We start from the raw sequence: 22602 nt of genomic DNA, 5'->3' as shown, positions 1-22602 counted from the left end.
TTTACTTAATTAAAATATTATTAAAAAGTAAAAGCAAACGATTTTTTCTTTGATAAACATACTTTGTAAATATTATTTCGTTTATTTTTTGTATAATAGCTGATGATCAATTGTAAACCTTGTGCAATCTGACAATATTTGTAATATATACTGTTAAGTTAAAAGAATAAACAAGCCGATGGAATTCTAAAATGCTCGGAGTATTATTTTAGTTTTAAGAATTTAATATGCTCTGCAAGCAATAGTTTGACGATTAAGAAAACGGATAGTTTTCTAGAAAGCTTGCAAAAAGAAGGTTACATTTATTAGAGAGTAAGTATGCAAGGAAGTTTTGAAAAGACCTTTCGTTGCTTATATCAAACGTGGAGCGTTATCATGTTAAAAAAGAGTTTGAACTAGTGAAAGTACTTCTTCTTATTAATGTATTACATCTTAAACGTTTTGCAAATTTACATTTTTTTGTTCAATGGACGAATTCCAGCTTCCCTCTTATCGCTTCTGAGGTATCCTATTCACATAAACTCGAATTGAACATAGAAGTAACTTCGAAAATAGTTTTTATAACTTCGAAAGTAATTTAGAAATAATAAAATTTTCGAGTTTTCTCATAATCATGAAAGCATTTTAATTTTTCAACTTTCTCATTCACGAAATATGCTTTGAAATGAATTTATAATCTATCCAGATTTTGACGTATGTATCTCAGTTTGGAGAAACACATTATCGATTTTATCTGTTTGTGAACAATGAAATAACTGGAAAAAAAACTGAGCTAGCGCGATGAAATTTGTTACACAGTATTAGAACCAAATCTATTGAGTTTTACCAAAATAAGGTCTAGATATTTCTTCTTGTCCTTTTAGTTGTCTGTATGAACTTATCCACATTTAAAAACTCAAAGAACTAAATGGATGAAATTCTGCTTATACATTCATCATTAAAATCATAACTGTATATAAAACTTTTGATTATAATCTGTCAAAAGAGATATAATCTACTAATACATGTATTTGCGTGCATGTAAACGTTGTAACTCAAAAACCAACACCTTAGACACCTAAAAGTTAGTATATAGTTTTGTGGTTAACATTAGAGGTATGGCAAATATTGGATCCAATAAATGGAATGTATGTCCAAAATGCATACCCTGCTTTCTTCTTTATGTTGGGAAACACAAAACGCGCCATATAGTGTCACTACACGTTGAAGCTTATTGGAAGAACTCACGCTTGCTAACTGTCATGACTTTCGAGGGTTTGCTGTCTTCTCTCTGCATTATTTCGATCCTCGCTATACGTTCAGTGCATGCAGAAAAAGATAGAAGGTGAGTAGAAGGCTCAAAATTATCAAAATGTATAAGAAAGTTGAAGGGAGATACTCCCAATAGTTTATGATTACAATAATTTTCTTGTATGTACTTCATATACGAAAAGATTAAAAAAAAAACTCTTCTGATGGAGTGAACAGAATTTTACATCAAATTAATTAATTCACATTTCGGTTTAGGTAATTTTGAAACTTCGAATTTGGAAAAAAAAGTTTGGGAATGTTTCCTCTTTTGCCTTCTCGTATGTATATAAATTGTGGTACGTTTTGTGATGAGCTTCATCATATTATGAAGATATTTTTCAAAATTACCCGATAAATATTTATAGCTCATTAGGTTTCAGAATTACCGAATTCACATACACCTGGTGTATACATTGAATGGATTTCCCATAGAATCGATTTCCGTAGATGATCAAAAATCTGATAAGTTTTTGATTAGATTCACATGTCGGCTTAGGTAATTTTAAAACTTAGAATTTGGACCAAACTTAAAATTTGGGAGTGTTTCTTCTTTTGTTTTCTCGTATGTATATAAATTGCGGTACGTTTTGTGATGAGCTTCATCATATCATGTAGATATTTTTCAAAATTACCCGATAAATTTTTCTAGCTTATTAGGTTTCAGAATTACCGAATTCACATACACCTGGTGAATACATTGAATGGATTTCCCATAGAATCGATTTCCGTAGATTATCAGCAATCTGATAAGTTTTTTATTAGATTCACATGTCGGCTTAGGTAATTTTAAAACATAGAATTTGGACCGAACTTAAACTTTGGATGTTTCTCTTCTTTTGTTTTCTCGTATGTATATAAATTGCGATGAGCTTCGTCATATCATAAAGATATTTATCAAAAATAACCTGATAAATTTTTTTCAGCTGTGTTGTTTTCAGAGTTACTGAATTCACATACACCTGGTCAATACACTGAATGGATTGATCGTAGATCTATAGATTTCCCATAGAAGGAATTTCCCGTAGATTATCAACAATCTGATAAGTTTTCTGATTGATTAGATTCACATTTCGACTTAGGTAATTTGAAACTTCGACTTTGCACAAAACTTTAAATTTGCGATTGTTCCCTCTTTTGCTTTCCTGTATACATCATATAAATTACGGCGCGTTTTGTGATGATCTTCGTCATATCATGAAAATATTTGTCAAAATTACCTGACAAATTTTTCTAGCTCATTGGGTTTCAAAGTTACAGGGTTCACATATACCTTCACGTGAATGGATTTCCCGTAGTTTCATACAAAAATTTGAAGCATTTTCACATTTTTGGCGAAAGGATCAAACAAAATTTATCATGTAATCATGGTGTAACATTTTTTTCGTTAATTTGTTCGTAAATGAACATACATATTTTCATTTTTTTTTTCAAACACGGGAAGTTTTAAAATATGAGAATTCTTCAGCACTTCAGCATCGAAGTTTTTGACCAACAAAGTATGTTCTTTCTTCATATCTCCCTCGGAGACAAGATGAAATGTTTTATCCATTCCCAAGAAACATATCTCGAATATCTTGAAAATTGATATTTTCGTATTTTAGAGTTCAAAAGATAAGAAAAACACAACATAACACTTCTTTTTTTTCAAATATGCCATTTATAAAATCATGTGGTAAGTTTCAAGGCTAGTTTATATATAAAAAAGAGTTATGTTTGTCAAGAAAAGACGATTGCGCCACGCCATTGAATAAAACGAGCGAAACGAGCATTTTAAACGTCCATTATCTCATTTACAATTGTGTTTTCAATTGAGGAAGTTCTTGGGCAATTTGCTATGGAAGTTGTTGGATTTTTCTTTCGTTAGAGAATTGCTTTCTTAAGTATTTGAAGCAATAAAGCTTCATTGGATTGAGTAAGAAAGAAGTATTTTTTTTTTAAATATTATATATAAAATTGAATTTTATATTAAAAAATGTTTAAATATGAAAGAAAAAAAAACAAATTTTAAACTAAAATTATGTTTATAGAAGCAATCATACGAAGATGGGTTTATTCCCTTACAGTTCTTTGTGAGATAAATAGAAAATGTGGAATTTTCTGTTGGTCAAAGCCACCTTAGGGCATTTAAGTATATCATATAGAATGATTTAAATCATATACTAGCCTTCTACAACAATGTCTGCCTTCGATATTAATAGCATTAATTTCGTCATGTTAACCAAATTTGTTGAATTATATCTTATTCTACCAAATAACACTTCTCATCCTTGATGCTTTTATCCGATTGTTGCACAAATCATGGAACGACTATCAATGCTGGTCAACAGAGATTTCGACGTAATTTTCTGTTGGGTACCGAGTCATGTTGGAATCCATGGCAATGAGCTTGCAGATCAAGCTGCAAAATTAGCTTCAGAACCTTTCAATTTCCGTGTTCCCTTTTGTGATGTATCGAGTTATATCAAACGGTATATCTATGAAAAGTGGCAAGAAGTTTGGGACAGGCAAGCTGATAACAAACTAAGTGCTATTCAACCAAAAATAAATATGTGGTCAGTTTTACCAAACCGACGCGCAGATGTAAAATTAATTCGTCTACGAATCGGACCCACACGGTATACGCATAGACATTTGCTGTTTGGTGAACGAGCTACTCATTGTACAAATTGTGGAGTGATCAATTAATTCCATTGCACATATTCTTACTCAATGTCCTAATTTTACTTCAGATCGTTTAACTCACTTTCATTCGCCCATTTTAAATTTACAGGACCTGGTGGGTGAGAAACCTCACTCAAAACTTTTTGACTTTTTAAAAGCCATTGGTTTCTTTCATAGCATTTAAAATTTGAGATTTATTTTTATTCTTGTGCCAAAACTTTGCCAGACTTTCTAAACTTTTGACGTTTTACAATGTATCCGTGTTTTATTTACACCTTTTACACTTTTATAATGGAACTATTTAAATATCCTTGTGGATGGCGTAGCTTGTCCTAAATTGGACCCTGTGCCAATAAACCTCACTATACCTACCTACCTACCTTGAGGCTTTTAATTTCATCTGCAGCCAGCATTTACATTTGACAATATCGAAATGAAAGAAATTGAGAGCTCTGATTCCACACACCTCAGGAACATCAGGGGACCCCAACGACTCAACTACGAAAAGGCCGTCAACAGTTTGTGCTTTCATCAGATCAACACGACTCTGTATTCCGATTTTTGCTGATTCATTTCATTAAGTAAAATTTACTATTCCTCCTTTTTTTCTTATTTATTTTTAACTAAGTTTCAATACTTTCTATGCATTATTGAAATTTTACAAAGCGCAGCCAATTTGTAATATCGTTTCAAATCCACTTTTCTTCCATTAAACTGTCATGCCCGAGAGTTAAGAAACTTGAATTCAAGCATTTTGCCCATCCTTTCTAAATCAGCACCAAATGAAAGTATCGTTTTAAGTTATAATTTAACAATAAGCATACAATATTCTAATTGCTAAACTATGAGCACAAAGTAACGATCCAACTGTTGAGACTGGATCAAAACTTTATCATGCGATATCTACCGAATGGATTACGTTTTGTCAGGTATGCCTAGTATGTGAACTCGATGTTCCGAAGTTCAAATGAAATCAAATTTAAGAAGTGTTCTTGTCGCCAACATTGCAGATCTCCGCTGCTTATTCCGAAAATCCATATGCAGTTTCCTACACTGTACTATGAAGCAGAATATGTGCAAAATTGTATTAGTATATAAGAAATTTCAGAGAAGAATATTTCCGCTGAGTTATGATACTGTTGCCATTCTGAAGCAATGAAATCTTCAGTCCTTATGTTAAATTTTATGGAAAAGGAAAAGTTGTCCGCTGTGTTTATTTAATAAATAATTCTCATTAATTTATGTTTTTATAAAACGCTCATGTTTGCTTTGGCAATAGCCATGAGTTTTAATTTATGAAATGCTGTCTCAAACCAGCAGGAGTGCTAGCCCCGAAGCGTTATCGTATACTTTTGAATTAAGGTCTTAACCTCACATAACGAATAGAATTATGGATGTTGGGAAAGGTCTCAAATGCATTGATTGGCATTAGCGAATAATATCTGTGAAATACAAATTTTTGGCATGAATCTAACATTTAATCTATTTTGGACGCTTTATTATCTATATTTTGGACGCTTTATTTGCCGCCAGAGTAAAATCAAAGTTTAACGCGGAAAAACAATTGTAGCCAATTATAGATAACATATCGAATTTAATTGCGTGAAGTCATTCTGTTTATATGTTCATATGCATGCTAAAAGAAAGAACGACAGACAATCAGTCCTTTGACAGATTTTGATCAAAATTGGTTTATTATCTATATTTTAAATGCTCAACCCATGTATCAAATATTATCCATCCAACTATTTCCGTTTAGGAATTACTAGTTCATTTGTAATCGAACAACAAGACAAATAGACTTTTTTTAAATGGATTTCACAAATTCTACAAATTTGGTCATAAATTCACATACCAAATTTTTCTACATCTTTTTTGATTTATCGTATTTAAGGAGAGTCGTAATGCGAAAAATGTGTTTTTAAAACTGAGGGAGTTCTGAAGCGTGGAGACTCGCCAAAATCTGGAGTTCGAATTTTTTGAATATTACTATATTTCCTCTTTACTTCGTATAAGAGAAAGAATAAATCATTTATCTTCAATATCGGGACTTAAATACAGGGTGTTTATAAAGTCCCGGACCCATTTTGATGTTTAATAACTCATAAAATAATAAAGATATAAACACACTTATGACATTGATTGATGGAATAACTCATATATTTTCCTTTTCAGGTTTGAATATTTTTACTTTTGTAAATATCGTCTGCGCGTGTGGTTAATTTCAGATAATTTCATTTTCCAGTCTAAATATCTGTACTTTTCTAAATATTGTCTGCTTATTAATTGCATTTTTCTCTCTTTTGTTTTTGTCAACTATTGCAATGTTATGTTTACTTTTGATGTGTTTGTTCTATGTAGTACTTTTGTATGTGATGTTTTATTCGAGCGGATATTAAGGAGAATGCATACACCACAAGAGAACGCACAGATTTTATGGTGGTTCATAGAAATGAAATCGATAGTGCAAGCACAGAGAAATTTCAGAAGAATTTACCAAAAAGATCCTCCATCCAAAAACAGCACCTTGCGGTGGAAAAAGAATTTTCTAGAAATTGGAAGTATCGAAGATAAGAAACGTTCCAGACGACCTTGCACAAGTGATTTTGATGTTGAGTCAGAGAGACATTTTTACACAATCCTAGAATATCTGTGAGATCAGCGGCAACAGAATTGGATATGCCAATTTCGACAGTGTACAAGGTTATTAAGAAAAAATTAAGACTGCATGCATACAAAGTTCAAATTGTTCAAGTTTTGGAACCGAACGATAGACCTAGGAGGATGGCCTTTGCAACAGATATGCTAAGGAGGATAGTAGATGCTTCTGATTTTCTGAAGAGCATAATGTTCTCCGATGAAGCATCCTTTCATGTTTCTGGCATTGTTAATCGCCATAATGTGCGCAAATGGCTCTGTGGATGCCGACATGCTTGTCGCTACCTGGCGTGAAATTGACTATCGACTTGATATTCTCCGTGCGACGAAGGGGGCACACGTGGAAGTTCATTGACAAGGGTCATGAAACTTTTTGAGTCTATTTAACCATTTATGTTATTAATTTAAATCTATCTTTATTATTTTATGAGTTATTAAACATCAAAATGGGTCCGGGACTTTATAAACACCCTGTATATGAAATTTCAATTTGCAGATAAACTGAAAGAGAAAAATGTTTTGATTGTTGTAGCCATGTAAACTGTTCCATCGAATGTTTGAGCGAATTAAATCAACCAAATTAAGCTGTAAGATTTTGTTTTATTGCAGTTTTAAAAATGAAGGAAATACGAGCTTTTATTTTTACATATCGTACTCATTGCCATTTTGAAGTAATAAAATTTTCATTCCTTATTTTAAATAGGTTAGAAAATATTAGATAAATATGATTTATTTTATCATACTTATCGTAAATTAACTCATTTTTTAAATTAAAGCCGATTAGTAATTCGACAATTAAACTATTGAGCAAATGAATGAAAAGAAAATCTGTTGCATCTCAGTTGTACTATAAATCGCGCACAAAATGTTTAATTTATAGAAATGAATTTGTTTCGAAATAAAATTAATACATTGTAGAGTTTATTTTGTAAATTTTGGCAAATAGCAAAAAATTTGAATTTTTTAAAAGACATTTTAGGACAATATAATCTTAATTTACTATGGAAAAATGGAAAATGTTTGATTAATTTAAATTAAAGAAATCTAATTAAAATTTTGATACCCCCCCATTTTAATAAGTTTCTACTAACAAAAAACGATTGCACCACATAATTTGTATACAATATCCACTTTATAAATATTATAATTTTAAAAATATAGAAATTTCATCTCTCAGATTTATTTTGAGAGAAAGTTAATAATAATTATTCGCTATCATTGTTAATATCATTATACTTCTGCCCTTTTTAAAATTTTTTATCTCAATAGCTTGATTCTAGAAACCGATTTTAAGGTGGTTAAGTCATAAAAGTGCTGTTATAAAGATATGAATGTTGTTACAGAATAAACATAAGTTGCCTATTGAGCAATAATTAAAGAGCAATAATTAAACATTAAAAAAAATCGAAAACACCAAATGATATTCTTACGAATAATATACAAAACTCTTTACAGCTTAAACAGAAATGGCTTATTACAAGAGTACCATAATTAAAACATTAAAAAAATTATAACATAAAAAAGAACCAAACGATATTCTCGAGAATATTTTGGCGCCAGATTATTTAATTAAAAATAAGAAATCAAGTGATAAATTAATAACAGCATATCTGTGTGTGGAAATACAGAATTGTACTTAGAAATTGAATTTAGTTTTTAAGAGAAAGCAAAAAGAGGGGAAAAAAGCCTTTCTCATAAACTTAAGAAAATAAACTAGCTTAAGAAAAATATAATTAAACTTCTACTAGGCTGAAATTTCGGTGATGATTTTCGTTTCCATCGAAAGGAAGTGGAAACAATCACTTAGCAACGAACGACCACTCGGTGTTTGGAGATACAGCAGATGTGAATTCTATTCTTGGTATTAAGAAAAACAATCGTTTGATTTAGTTGGAGTTTCTAAAAATGAATGTTTATCTCTTCAAAATATCTTTTACCCCAACAGCGTTAAAAGTAACCGGTTTTTTTAAGAGCCAGAAAAGAAAGTGGAAAATGAATTTGATTCTTTTTATTCTTATGTGGAAGAACTTTTTAGGCTGTAATTTTTGGGATTTGTCCTAAAATTGATAAAACCATGATGATGACAAAACCGTATACTGAATTTTATTAAAATAACATTTAGTATTTTATAGTTATAGCATTTTCATGATTTCAGACGGACCAATTTTCCGACAAGGAATTTCATCCCTAGTTATGTTTCTGTAATTTTGATGTCAACACCAGTTATTAAATTTATTAGTCTAGCCAGTTTCTTTATAGAATGTTCATGTTCACAAACTAACAGAACCACCAACAGACAGAAAAATGTAGTCTCAAATTTTTTTACAAGAACTAAAGAAGTAAATTATTTTCTTAGAAACGTGTCGTTGCTACACATATATTATGTTTAGGAGCTTTGAAAAAATATTTCAGTGTGAAAAAAAAAAAAAAAAAATTTATTTCGAAACAAGAACGGATGGGAAAAAAAATCATGTCTACATTTTATTTCACCCTACCTGTCTGATTTGAGACGAGTTTTTTTATTTCAGAATATTTGATCTTGGTTTAAATTCATTTATAAAGGAAAAATCTTCAGAAATAGAAAGGCAATACAAGATTTCTGAAATCAATGACTGGCTCTCTAAATACTGTAATTTAACAGAAATTTATCAAAGTGAGTTTTATAATTTTCATTCTCAATTCCAATTAGTATTTTTTTTATACTATCAGTTTGCTAATTCAAACTAATTCCTTTAAAACAAATGCAGTTACTTATGATTTTTTTTAAAAATTCACTTAAAAGTAACATCAACATGAAAGTTATGTTTTTGAACTTTGAATAGCAGTTTTATTGTTTAGACTGGAATCACGAAATTGAATCATGAATTGATTGAAATCACTGAAAAGGAAAAAAAGTACCCAGAACAGAAAAATGAGCAGATGTTTCTAAGTTCTATACGAAGCGTGAAATTCGTTAAAAATTTATTTTGGTGAGTAGCGATTAATTTTTTTGCTATAAATGTATGCGTTTCTAAAAATTTTGTACCGTTACTGAAAGAAATCGAAATGAGAATAAAAAAATTTGTTTGATTTTCATTATTTTGTACAATTTACGATTTTATTTCATTCTTCAGAATGTAAAACAGTTATTTCACCTGGCTTACATTTGCACGGTAAAAGCATCACAGCGTATGTCATTATTTGAAGTAACAAATGTAAAATGTGCAAAGAATCCCAAAACTAAGCTGACGCTGCGCAGTTTGATAAATATCACGTGACTTCATTACGTAACGAAGTTGTTTTAATTTCAGCTTTCGTAATGTTTTGATTTTCACTTTGTGAAATGATATTAATTGTATTTTGATTATTTAACGGTTTTGTTTTGAACTTTAAAATCAAAACTAGGTGCTCAATATGCTGATATTATTAAAAAGATAGCAGTACTATAGAAATATTGTGCTCTAAAAATTATCAAAATGGTAATAATTAATTAAAGAACAGGAACGAAAGAAAAACAATCATTATATCTGAAATTAAAATGAAAAAAATATTAATTGTGTTTATTTTGATAATTTGTTGTCGAAATGAAATTTTATTATATGTAATGTTAAAAACGTTTTTCTATTTTTTACACTATCTATATATGTCATATATATTAATATTTTTTCTTATCCTTGAAAAATTATATTCAACTAATTAATATCTGACAAATAATTTGGAATTTGTTAAAAATCTCTGGCAGACCTCTGTTACAAAATTTTTTCTAATTTTATTAAAGTTATTCTTTATTATTAGATTTTTGTATTAAGCAACACAAAATTAATCGTTTTCCTTTTTAATATAAAATAATCTATATACTTATAATAAACCTCAATGTGTGTGTGTGTGTGTGTTGGCGCTCGACAGGCCAGGTCATTTGACATACAGCTACCAAATTTGGTACATGTATACCTTAGAGGTCGGGAATGTGCACCTGGGGTCCCTTTTTTTGAATTTTTAATTAGAATTTTAATTATTAATTAAAAACTAACTTTCCCGCCAAAAGAATCTTCCATTTTCCCTACCGCCAACTTTCCCGCCAAAAAAATCTTCCATTTTCTCCACCGCCAAATGAGTAAGAATTCAGCTTTTTTTTCTCCCAACAGTAATAAGGCTAGGGTTAACATTTTTCGGCGGATTATTTCAAACGATTCTGTTTATTTTCTTAATGTTTTATGCATCTAAAATTAAACATTGTTAATTAATCCATGTTTCAGATTCATTCTGAAGTACTTTTGAATTAAAATAACACAGAATAAAGGAAATTAAAAATGTATAATCTGCATAGCGTTACCCCAACTGGCGTAGAAAAATTCACGCATTTGCGTTATCCAACTGGCGAAGAAAATTCACGCATGCGCATTGTTCTGATTGTTGTCATGACAACCACTATCAACGGATGATTTAAATTATTTTTAGGTTAGTTGCATGCTTTTGTAAGTAAATCGTATTTATGTCAGTTATATATATTTTTTTGTATATGCTTACAGTTTTAAGTACATCATTTTTAAGTAGTTTTTTTAAACCTGTTTTCGACCGATTATTTTAAACGATTCATTTTATTTTCTTAGTGTTTGATGCATTTAAAATGAAACATTGTTAATAAATTGATCTGTTCATGATGAATCCGAGAAAATTTTGTTGACAAATTCTTGAGATATTACATAAATTAAGAAAGATATTCTTTAGTGCCCATAAAGTTTAAACGCTCAGTGACTCTGTTATCAGTAATCATATTATAAAAAAATGCTTTGTTTCAGTAAAAAATATTATTATATTAATTGCACATTAATTCTTTCCATTTTAATTTAAAGCATAAATTCTAAGAGAGGTAACAGAAAATGAGAGAGATACAGATCACGTTATGACTGAAGGCCTTTATAATATTATGAGTGAATTATATGACTATTAAAATTTGAAGTTTTAATATATTTTGATGAAGAATCTATTAAAGTTGGAATTGCGTAAAACATTTAATTATTAAAATTTAAACGAACATTAAGATTGGCGAACCGACTGGTCGCCAAAGGCGGCTAGTAATAAATAAAATTCAAAAGAATTATAAGAGAATCATAATTCAAAGAAATTATACAATCATTTCATCTTCGATTTAAAATGCTTGAAATGTAATAATTCATTCATTTTAAATTGTTCAGAATCTTTCGAATATCGCTGGTTTTGATATTTTCGCACATACTATGTTGTTAAATTAAATTTTTAATGAAAATAAATCCAATGAAATAAAAAGCAACGAAAAAATAGGGAGTTACTTTTTATTAATTTATGAAATAAATCGTCTGAAAATCAAAAACTTCTCGAATAAGAAATAAGCGAAGATTTATCTTTAAAATACATCGGGATTGTTATCAGCGAATCATTTTGTTTTGCTATTTATTTATTCGATAAGATATGACCTTGTACATGTTGATCACAGCTGTTTTTAAACAGATGCATTTTTTTCTAAACAAAAAATCTAAAGATCAAAGAAGAACGGGAAAAATGTCTTTTCATTGCCACATGTGTGGTGATATTTTTATTTATACGTGATAGAGTCAATATATGCACAGTAATAAACATAAAGTAACCCCCAATATTACAAATTCGAATAGATTAGATGTGGCGCAATCATATTTAAAACAATTTTTCAAATATTTAAAAGAAATGTTTAGTTTTTGCTTTAGATTTTCTTTGATAATGTAATTCGTGTTCTTGCATTCAAACTAAAATTTAGGTTTCTTTAACTTTTTTTTTGTTAATTTTTATGCTTAATTTAATTTTGTCTCTTTTTTTTAAGAATATGATCATGTCTGTTCATTAGCGTTGTAAAAATAAATGTAACCTTTGTGTTGATGTTATTCATGGATTTGTAACACAAGTATTATTAAAAACTATAGAATTATTATCCTGACAAGTTAGGATCATCGCTGTATAAAGAGAATTACAACGGCTTTTAATCGATACCATTCAATGGCACAAAATGGAGGTTCTCGAAAATACCAGAATTATGGCCTTATCTCTTTTTGAAACCGAGATCCTCAGATTCTTCTGGAGAATATTATTCGATAGGATGATGATACACTCTATAGAGAAAATATATGTCCAGTTTTATTAAATATTGGTGGAATAAAGTGTTGTCTGCATATGGAATTATGCTGCATATTGGAATTATTTTATTATATAGCGCCGGAGGATTTCTTCAGCTTGTTTTATTTAATTCATATATTAGATAACTTCTATTGTTATCAATTTATTAAAATTTCATCCATATTTACGTTCGAGTGTTGCCTCTCCCATCATTCATAACAATTTTTACTATCCCCTCATATTTCAAAAACATATTGATGATATTGAAAAGTTAATGATATCAATTTAAATCTCTTTTGTGAAGGAATATTTTTTTAAATGATATCGAAATTAATATAAGTGAAAAAGTAAAGTTTTGAATTTTAAAATGGATAAAATATTTCTTGTGAAATAATTTTGCTCCGAAGTTACTGCGAAACAAACGGTAACGATTTCGGTTAATTTCTAATTAATTGTATATTTAATAAGCTTTTGCATCTTGAAAAGTTTGCAGTTTTCTTCCCTTAGTCTTAAATGATAATTGTACGAAAATTGTTAGAATTTGGCCCATCTATTTAGGAGATATGGAGAATACATATATAACCAAAATATCTCTTTTTTGTAAATCTCTTTAAATTTAAAACAATTTAAAAAATCCTCTTATACTATTAACTCTTTCAGAGAAATTAACGAGAAAAAAACTAAACAATTCTGACTATATATAATATTTGAATTCGAGCCTAGTAAAAAGAAATATTTTTAGAACTTTATAATTTCAGCTAGTTGCCAGTTCCAGAAGCAATTTCGTATGGTTGAGTGCTCCTATTTTAGAATTTTTATTTATTCCTTTAAGAACACTGAGAAAAAAACTCAAAAATTGAATTGAATCAAATCTTAAATTTACATTATGTTCAATTTTAAATTGCAAAAACAGTTCTCGTTTTTTAAAAATGTTATTTAAAGTAATGTTATTAGAGATCAAACATTTTTTGTTTTGATTAATTTCAGAAACAATATTTGAATTAGACGATAACTGATAACGTTATTTTATCTGAAAATGAAACAAAGTTCTTGTTTGATTACTTTGCATCTCCTTTTTATTACTAATACAAATGTTAATGGCCACAACTTTATTTATTTATTTATTTTTAATTTATTGTTACATTATAAAACAAATGAGTGAAATTCATTCGTAAAATTTTTTTCTAAAAACCAGCTATCGGTTAAGAAAGAAAAACACAAAGAAAATAAAAGAAATGGAACCAGAATCGTTTTCTCGCAATGCAAATGAGGTAAAAATATATTCGTCTGCATTATTCGATTTGAATGTAGGGTTAGTGTACTTCTGTTTAGGAAATGTTGTCAGCTACAATGGAATAATATAGGCGATTAAATCACAAAATGCATTTTTTAAATCACAAAATGCTGTTTTTCTTTTAAAGGAAACAATAATTTGGTACAATGTTTCTTAAATTCTTTATGAATAAAAATGTTTAACTAGGTTGTTTATAAATTTAAGAATGAAAGATTAGTACAGAAATAACAATAATTTTACTAAACAATTTTTAAATACTTTTATATTACTTTACTTCCGAATTTTTTTAAAATAAAAATATTATTTTCTATGAAGTTGCTTGGGCGTTTTTCATAGAGATCGTTTTATATAAAATTAATATTTCTTTTAGTAACTAAGATATCGCATGATAATATTGAATTTTTACACTTATTTTAAAAAAGCATAAAATAATTCCATATTATTCAACTGTGTAATAATTTTAAGTTATAATAATATTTCTATTAAAGATTTTTATTTCCTTTCATATTTTAGTCATATATGTAATTAATCATTTAATTATAGATATATGTGTATTAAATTTTGTAGATTAAATAACAATCAAACTTGTTGTAACTAATATATTTTTTATTTAATTTATTTTTAAACTAACTTATTTTTTTCCGATACAAATTGGTTTTCTTGGAATATTGATTGTACTTGATTTTAATTAATTTTTTATTCATAACTTGATATTGACATAACTTGATTTTTTAGCATAATAATTTTAAACTTCAAACTGAGACAGAAAGTTAAATAACATTATAATAGCCTGTCTTACATCGATTCTAGACTTTCTGTGCTTAAACCGTCTTAATGAAATCAAAATAAATGTCGAAATAGCACGAAGATCACATTGTCTGCATTATCTAATATCTAACTGTATGTTGTCTTAAATGGTGATGCAAGTTTACTTTCTTAGTTGCTTATTTCTTATCTGCCGATTATTATGTGGGCTTGTCAATCAGCATATTTAGGAAGAATAAAATTTGTCCGTGAATAATTAAAAATAGCCAGTAAAAACAATACAAGCATAACAGGCTTATTTTCTTTAATAATTAATCTTTTAATGGGCTTAAAAAAAGAAACAATGACATAAAATCAGATATTAAAAAGTTACAACAACATTGTCAGACTATACGACTTATAAACAGAAATTTCAATCTTTTGGCATTTAACAATGGAATAAAAGCCCGCTGTTTGTTTATATAGTGAAAACAATTGGAATTTCCTTTTAACAATATAAAATATCATTTCAAATTTTGCATAAACATATTATTAAAAATGCATTAAATTGGAGAAAAATGAAACGAAATAAAAAGTTATGCTATTGAAAAGATATATTTTTTCAGATTTTAAAATAATTTAAAAACTATTTTTGTTTTTAAAAATATTTTAGAAGTTATCACAGAACAACGTTAAACTCTCACTCAATTGTTTAAAAAAATTAAAATTCTGTGTTATGCAATTAATAAACAAATAGTGGTTTTCTTTACTATATTCTGAAATACTATACTCTCTTATGCAGGATTCTGAAAGTAAAAATTTGAGAACTCGTGGCATTCATGTATTTACCAATGACCCACAGTTTTAGGAACTGGACGGGGGTAATGCCTTTAATAGAGAGTATGCGAGACAGTTTTGGAAAATCCTAACTGGTGGATTTTTTTTTGTTTGTTTGTTTCCACTTTCAACCAAAGTTGGATTTTTTTTTTTTTTTTTTTAGATTTTTTTTTTTGTCTCTATCATTGGATGTTATGAGTTTTGGTTCCGATTGTTGTTGCCTTGACAGAAACACATGTGTTTTATTGGACAGACCTGGAGAAGACAGAGAGCACCTTGCATAGCATTCGCTTACAGTAGTTACGATATATTCCTATCATAAGTGTATTTAGTGGATTTACATCGTGTCATCCTTGGCGAGTTTTTTGGCGATTAACTCTTGGCATTCCGTTAATAATATCCGAAAGTAGAATTTGTGATTTAGATGTGTTTTTGCCGACCGATTGATATACTAAATTGGATATGTTTAGGTCATTCCGTTTTTGAGTTATCGCGTTTACATGTTTTTGAAAGTGCAGACCGACAGACGGTCAGCCGCTTGCTTCATTTGGCTCAAAATTTGACAGGTGTCTTTACTACAGATGTTGAATTTGTATGCCGAATTTTATCCATTCAGATTTTCCTCGTTTTGTAGTCATCGTATTATTCGAATATCTGCACAGAGTGCCTAAATCAGAATGGATTTCTCTCAAAATATGAAGGAATTCTACAAATTTAACTTAAAGATTATATACGAGATTTCATCTGTCTGGCTCAAAACGATTTTGAGTTATCCTTGTCACAGGCGGAGAAACATAATTCCAAAAACATCTTTTTTGGGAGTTTGAGAAATATGAAACATAGACATTCGTCAAAACTTGAATTCAATATTTTTTCTTCTTCTGGTAATTACAGTATTCTCTATATACTTCGTACAGGGGAAAGTAAAAAGGTTCCCTTATTGTCATTTCATATTACTTATTGCCCATCGTATTTGATATTCATTTTCGAACGAATATTGTCCAGCTGACTGGGCGTAGATGGAAATGTGTCGGGGGTGAGACTCTAATACTTTTATCCACTAGCACTTCAACACTCACATAATATTTCTATTAACAAATCTAATAGGAATTTATGGTGATAATTTAACATGCTGACTATTTAACTATTATTATTTATGCTGATTATTTAAAAAAACTCGAAAGACAGCATATTTGATATGTGGAATTAAAAATTTTAGGCTACTTATAGTAGAATAGCTTTTTTACTTTCTCACATTTCGAGAAAGTACTTTAATCGTCGAAAAATTCAAACTCGACATTTTGATGAATCTTCACTTCCGAACAGACTTCTATGACTCCGGAAAACGCATTTTTGGAAATATGTCTACCTTTCTATGTTATATAGTATTACGTCATATAATATTACATATTTCGTATATAGTTACATATTAACATACAGGGTGTTTATAAAGTCCCGGACCCATTTTGATGTTTAATAACTCGTAAAATAATAAAGATATAAACACACTTATGGCATTTATTGATGGAATAACTCATATATTTTCCTTTTCAGGTTTGAATATTTTTACTTTTGTAAATATCGTCTGCACGTGTGGTTATTTTCAGATAATTTCATTTTCCAGTCTAAATATCTGTACTTTTCTAAATATTGTCTGCTTATTAATTGCATTTTTCTCTCTTTTGTTTTTGACAACTATTGCAATGTTATGTTTACTTTTGATGTGTTTGTTCTATGTAGTACTTTTGTATGTGATGTTTTATTCGAGTGGATATTAGGGAGAATGCGTACACCACAAGAGAAAGCACAGATTTTATGGTGGTTCATAGAAATGAAATCGATAGTGCAAGCGCAGAGAAATTTCAGAAGAATTTACCAAAAAGATCCTCCATCCAAAAACAGCATCTTGCGGTGGAAAAAGAATTTTCTAGAAATTGGAAGTATCGAAGATAAGAAACGTTCCAGACATCCTTGCACAAGTGATTTTGATGTTGAGCGTGTCAGAGAGACAGTTTTACACAATCCTAGAATATCTGTGAGATCAGCGGCAACAGAATTGGATATGCCAATTTCGACGGTGTACAAGGTTATTAAGAAAAAATTAAGACTGCATGCATACAAAGTTCAAATTGTTCAAGTTTTGGAACCGAACGATAGGCCTAGGAGGATGGCCTTTGCAACAGATATGCTAAGGAGGATAGAAGATGCTGCTGATTTTCTGAAGAGCATAATGTTCTCCGATGAAGCATCCTTTCATGTTTCTGGCATTGTTAATCGCCATAATGTGCGCAAATGGCTCTGTCGCTACCTGACGTGAAATTGACTATCGACTTGATATTCTCCGTGCGACGAAGGGGGCACACGTGGAAGTTCATTGACAAGGGTCATGAAACTTTTTGAGTCTATTTAACCATTTATGTTATTAATTTTAATCTATCTTTATTATTTTATGAGTTATTAAACATCAAAATGGGTCCGGGACTTTATAAACACCCTGTATATTAACATGTTTTGTTATATTAACATATTTTGTTATATAGTATTACTATATAACAAAATATGTTATATAGTATTACGACCGAATTTCTAGATTTCTATCAAATCTATAACGAAATCCATTCTAAGAATGTTTTTCTGTCCAGTTATTCGATCACAAGTGAATGGAAGTCTGTCTGTTGTACTGACTAGCGTCCTCTATGTACGAACTCAAAAAAAAAAAGTAAAAGAAAAAAAGATCAGAACGAAAGAAGCTGTGATGGAGTGACGTGAGGATGAGTGGTGTTAACTGGAAAGACGATGTGTGTGTGATGTGTTTCGTGGAATATGGCCTCAGAAAACTGTTAACAAACGGCCCATTGAATGCAGAAATAATTTTATATCTTTTGTATATGTGTACTTGTGATGTGTGCAATAAAATACTTATTAAAACATATTGTATTAAAAGGGTATTGACTATTATTTGCTCTTAAGAGACATCACACTGTTCGACTTTTCGATCACAAGTGAACTTGATAGTTCCAAAATGCTAAGTGTCAAAGAGATAATATTCAGTACATAAGTTTAACATCTAAAATATAGATATTTATCAAATTTTTAATTGAATACGTCAAATGGTTAACTGTCTAGCGGTCTCTGTTTTTTGGAATGTTATCATATGACTACAACTTTAGTTCAAATTTTGGACCCCATCGGTCGCCAATAAGCCACCCAAAATATAGCAATAGATTCAGTCATATTGTTCGATTCATGGCAAAGACGTATATAACTATCGTTCACCAATGCCATGCCAGGAATTCAAGTCCTTACCCAAGATCCACAATTTTATACTGGGGGGGGGAGAAGTAGATAAAAATACTTTATTGGAGAATATGTGAGAAAGCTGCGTGGAAACCAGAGATTGCAGTATATGGTTATTTATTGTAATGTCTTGATAAATATTTTTTACAACTAATGTCTAAATAGTGGACCCGCCACTGATTAGACGGTTGTTGCTATTGAATTTTCAGCTCTTAAAATAATAATAATTGAAACCAGCATGGATATTTCCCATTGACATTGTTTCCAATGGCAGTATTTCCCATGACTTGCTTCTTCTATATGACATATTTTATGTTTCGCGTCTTATGGTAAAGATAATTGAATATCCATTTTTACGAATTTTTATGCAGATCTATAATTTATAAGTAAAAAAACGGAAAAAAAATGGTCATCAATCTAGCAAATTTCCTTTTTGAATTATTGCTCTCACATAACATCCAAACCGCTAACAAATTTAGTCCAAATTTGATCTCTTATCCAATCTACAATTATAATAATAAAACCATAAATGGGATTTCATACGATTAGCCTACTGTGTATTTGATTGCCAAATTCAAATACTCATAGACGAATGAACAAAGAGGCAATTTTAAGGATGACTGATTTTGTCCAAAATTTGATATCCTTAATATTGCATATTCAAATTTCATGTGTCAATTTTATCCTAATTTTCAGTACTTCTCTTTTGTCCTCTTCAAATAATAGGAAATAATTCCAAAAGTGATATTGTTCGTGAATTGGGCGGTCTAAAGCGTGGAGATTCTTTCAGTTCTTGAGATCGAATTTTTTATGACAATTAAGGCAATAATTCATACTCAAGAACGTGTTAAAAATAATGGTAACATTAAAACATACACAGCAGAATCCCTATTTATATAACTTCCATTTAATGAAGTTTTCTAATTAATAAAATTTTCTGCAGACTTGATTTTGAACAACATTTACATCTCTTACACCATAACTTACCATCCATTTTTGCATGCTTTCTAGAAAACTACCCGTTTTCTTAAGCTTCAAATTATAGCTTGCAGAGCATCTTAAAATTCTTAAAACTAAAATAATACTCCAGGCATTTTAGAATTCCATCGGCTTGTTTATTCTTTCGACTTCATAGCGTATCTTACAAACATTGCCAGATTCCAGAAGATTTATAATTGATTATCAGCTGTCATGCAAAAAATAAACGAAATAATATTAATAAAATATGTTTATCAAAGAAAATATCGTTTGCTTTTACTTTTTAGTAATATTTTAACAAAATAAAAATAGTAGCAGTTATAAAATGTCTGAAAATGAATCGTCTGCTAAATGGCTATTAACAGATTTAGATTATGATATATACCGAACATTCCATATTACAAAAGTTTCCAGACGGAAGGATTTTTTTTGTCAAATTTCCATTGTTTTATTTCAATATTTCATGACTTCTCATCATTTAAAGTTGTAACAAAATGAAGCAAATGGTGACATTGTTATTATTGAATATCTGTCACAGCAGGGCATCTTGCAAAATGTTACAAAATGATATGAAGATGCTGTAAGGAGTGACGAATATGATAAAGAGGGTAATAAAAATACCTTCCCAAGAAGAAACGCTAACACTATTGGATACAATGCGATGGAAATTAGAGTTCCGAAATAATGTTTTCTGATGTGAAAATGTTGTAAATGTAGATGATAATGCATTTATAACCCTACAAAAGAGAAATTTTTACGAATAGTATATTACTTGTAATGAGTCAGTAAAATGCAAAATGGTAGGCATTTTTGATAGTTAAGCTGTGCGTTAAAGTGAATAGAGTGGATTGGTAAGTTTCAATATTTGTCTTCTTTTTTATAACTTAATTTACAAATTTCTATTTTCAATATTTCTTTTATTTTCTTTAACGAATAATATATTTACTACAATGAGCCCGTAAAAAAGTAGCATTATAGGCTTTTTTTTAAAGTTACTTATTAAAATGAATAAAATGGATTGGTATGTTTCAATGTTTTCTTATAACACAGTTTATAAATTTCTATTTTCAATATTTCTTTTATTTTCTTTAACGAATAATATATTTACTACAATGAGCCCGTAAAAAAGTAGCATTATAGGCTTTTTTTGAAGTTACTTATTAAAATGAATAAAATGGATTGGTATGTTTCAATGTTTTCTTATAACACAGTTTATAAATTTCTATTTTCAATATTTCTTTTATTTTCTTTAACGAATAATATATTTACTACAATGAGCCCGTAAAAAAGTAGCATTATAGGCTTTTTTTGAAGTTACTTATTAAAATGAATAAAATGGATTGGTATGTTTCAATGTTTTCTTATAACACAGTTTATAAATTTCTATTTTCAATATTTCTTTTATTTTCTTTAACGAATAATATATTTACTACAATGAGCCCGTAAAAAAGTAGCATTATAGGCTTTTTTTGAAGTTACTTATTAAAATGAATAAAATGGATTGGTATGTTTCAATGTTTTCTTATAACACAGTTTATAAATTTCTATTTTCAATATTTCTTTTATTTTCTTTAACGAATAATATATTTACTACAATGAGCCCGTAAAAAAGTAGCATTATAGGCTTTTTTTTGAAGTTACTTATTAAAATGAATAAAATGGATTGGTATGTTTCAATGTTTCTTTTTCTTCTTTTCTTATAACACAGTTTATAAATTTCTATTTTCAATATTTCTTTTATTTTCTTTATCAAAATATTTAAGTGAAACGATGTAACTTTGTGAAGTAGAAACTCATGCATAAATTCTTTGTAAATTTTAATATTTTTATGATGAAACATTAACCTCTTCGCAAACATTGACGACTCTGACTTGCGTATCGAATTACTGAATTTTTAAGTGTAAATATTAAATTATAAGTATTAAATTATTTAAAATGCAAAACACTTCAATATGTCAAATGCTCCTTATATTATTATAGGAATTAAAATAACAATAAATATTGCAAATAGGATGTGTCATGTAATTAGGAAGTTGTAAAAATTCGTATATCAAGCGATTAATTAAAATTAAAACGTCAAAATTAAATTACATCTATTAAATGTTTCTTTTCCTTCAAACACCTAAATTTGCAACATTCTGAGAGAAAAATCTTTCGCTTTAAACCTTTCACTGTAACCAGAGGCATATTTGCGGACAGGCAGACCCCCACATTTTAATAAAATTCTCATATTCCTCTCCCTATCCCTTCAGAAAATTATAGATCCTGTCCATTCTCGGGAATGCTCCAAGTACTCAAATTTTTATTTTCACATGATAGGCATGGATTTCTTAATATAGTAAAAGAAAAGTAGCACTGGTATTAAATGCACGTCATTGACGAACAATAGTAACGAAAGAGACTACTAATATGCGATTTTTTTAGCTGTTAGTAATCAAATGTGGTTAATACGCAAGTACAGGAAAACAGAATATGTGTTTTGGGGGAATTTCAACCAAAATTTGATTTATTTTATTTAAGTCATTGTAGTTTTGAGACGCCAAAATGTGAAACACTTTTAATTTATTTAAGATGTTAAATTTTTAAATTATACCATTTTCATGTTGTCAAAGTACTAATAAATAAATCATCACCTTCTTGATAAATCTGGTTCCAAATTTCATATACATTTTAGATACTAAATCTGTGCACCAACTTTATCCATCCAGCTCATTTCGTCTGTTGTCTGCATTCATTTGGAC

The 22602-nt window shown here is 29.1% G+C and overlaps 1 protein-coding gene across 1 annotated transcript in view; it reads left to right on the top strand.

The window, feature by feature from the left end:
* The window catches only part of LOC129971138 (alpha-(1,3)-fucosyltransferase C-like), a 48671-nt gene that overhangs the window by 5607 nt on the left and 20462 nt on the right, over positions 1-22602 (top strand). The gene's annotated exons all lie outside the window — the stretch shown is intronic.

Source organism: Argiope bruennichi, chromosome 6, assembly GCF_947563725.1.
Source record: "Argiope bruennichi chromosome 6, qqArgBrue1.1, whole genome shotgun sequence".
Taxonomy (NCBI): domain Eukaryota; kingdom Metazoa; phylum Arthropoda; class Arachnida; order Araneae; family Araneidae; genus Argiope; species Argiope bruennichi.
This window is presented reverse-complemented; position numbering and strand designations above follow the sequence as displayed.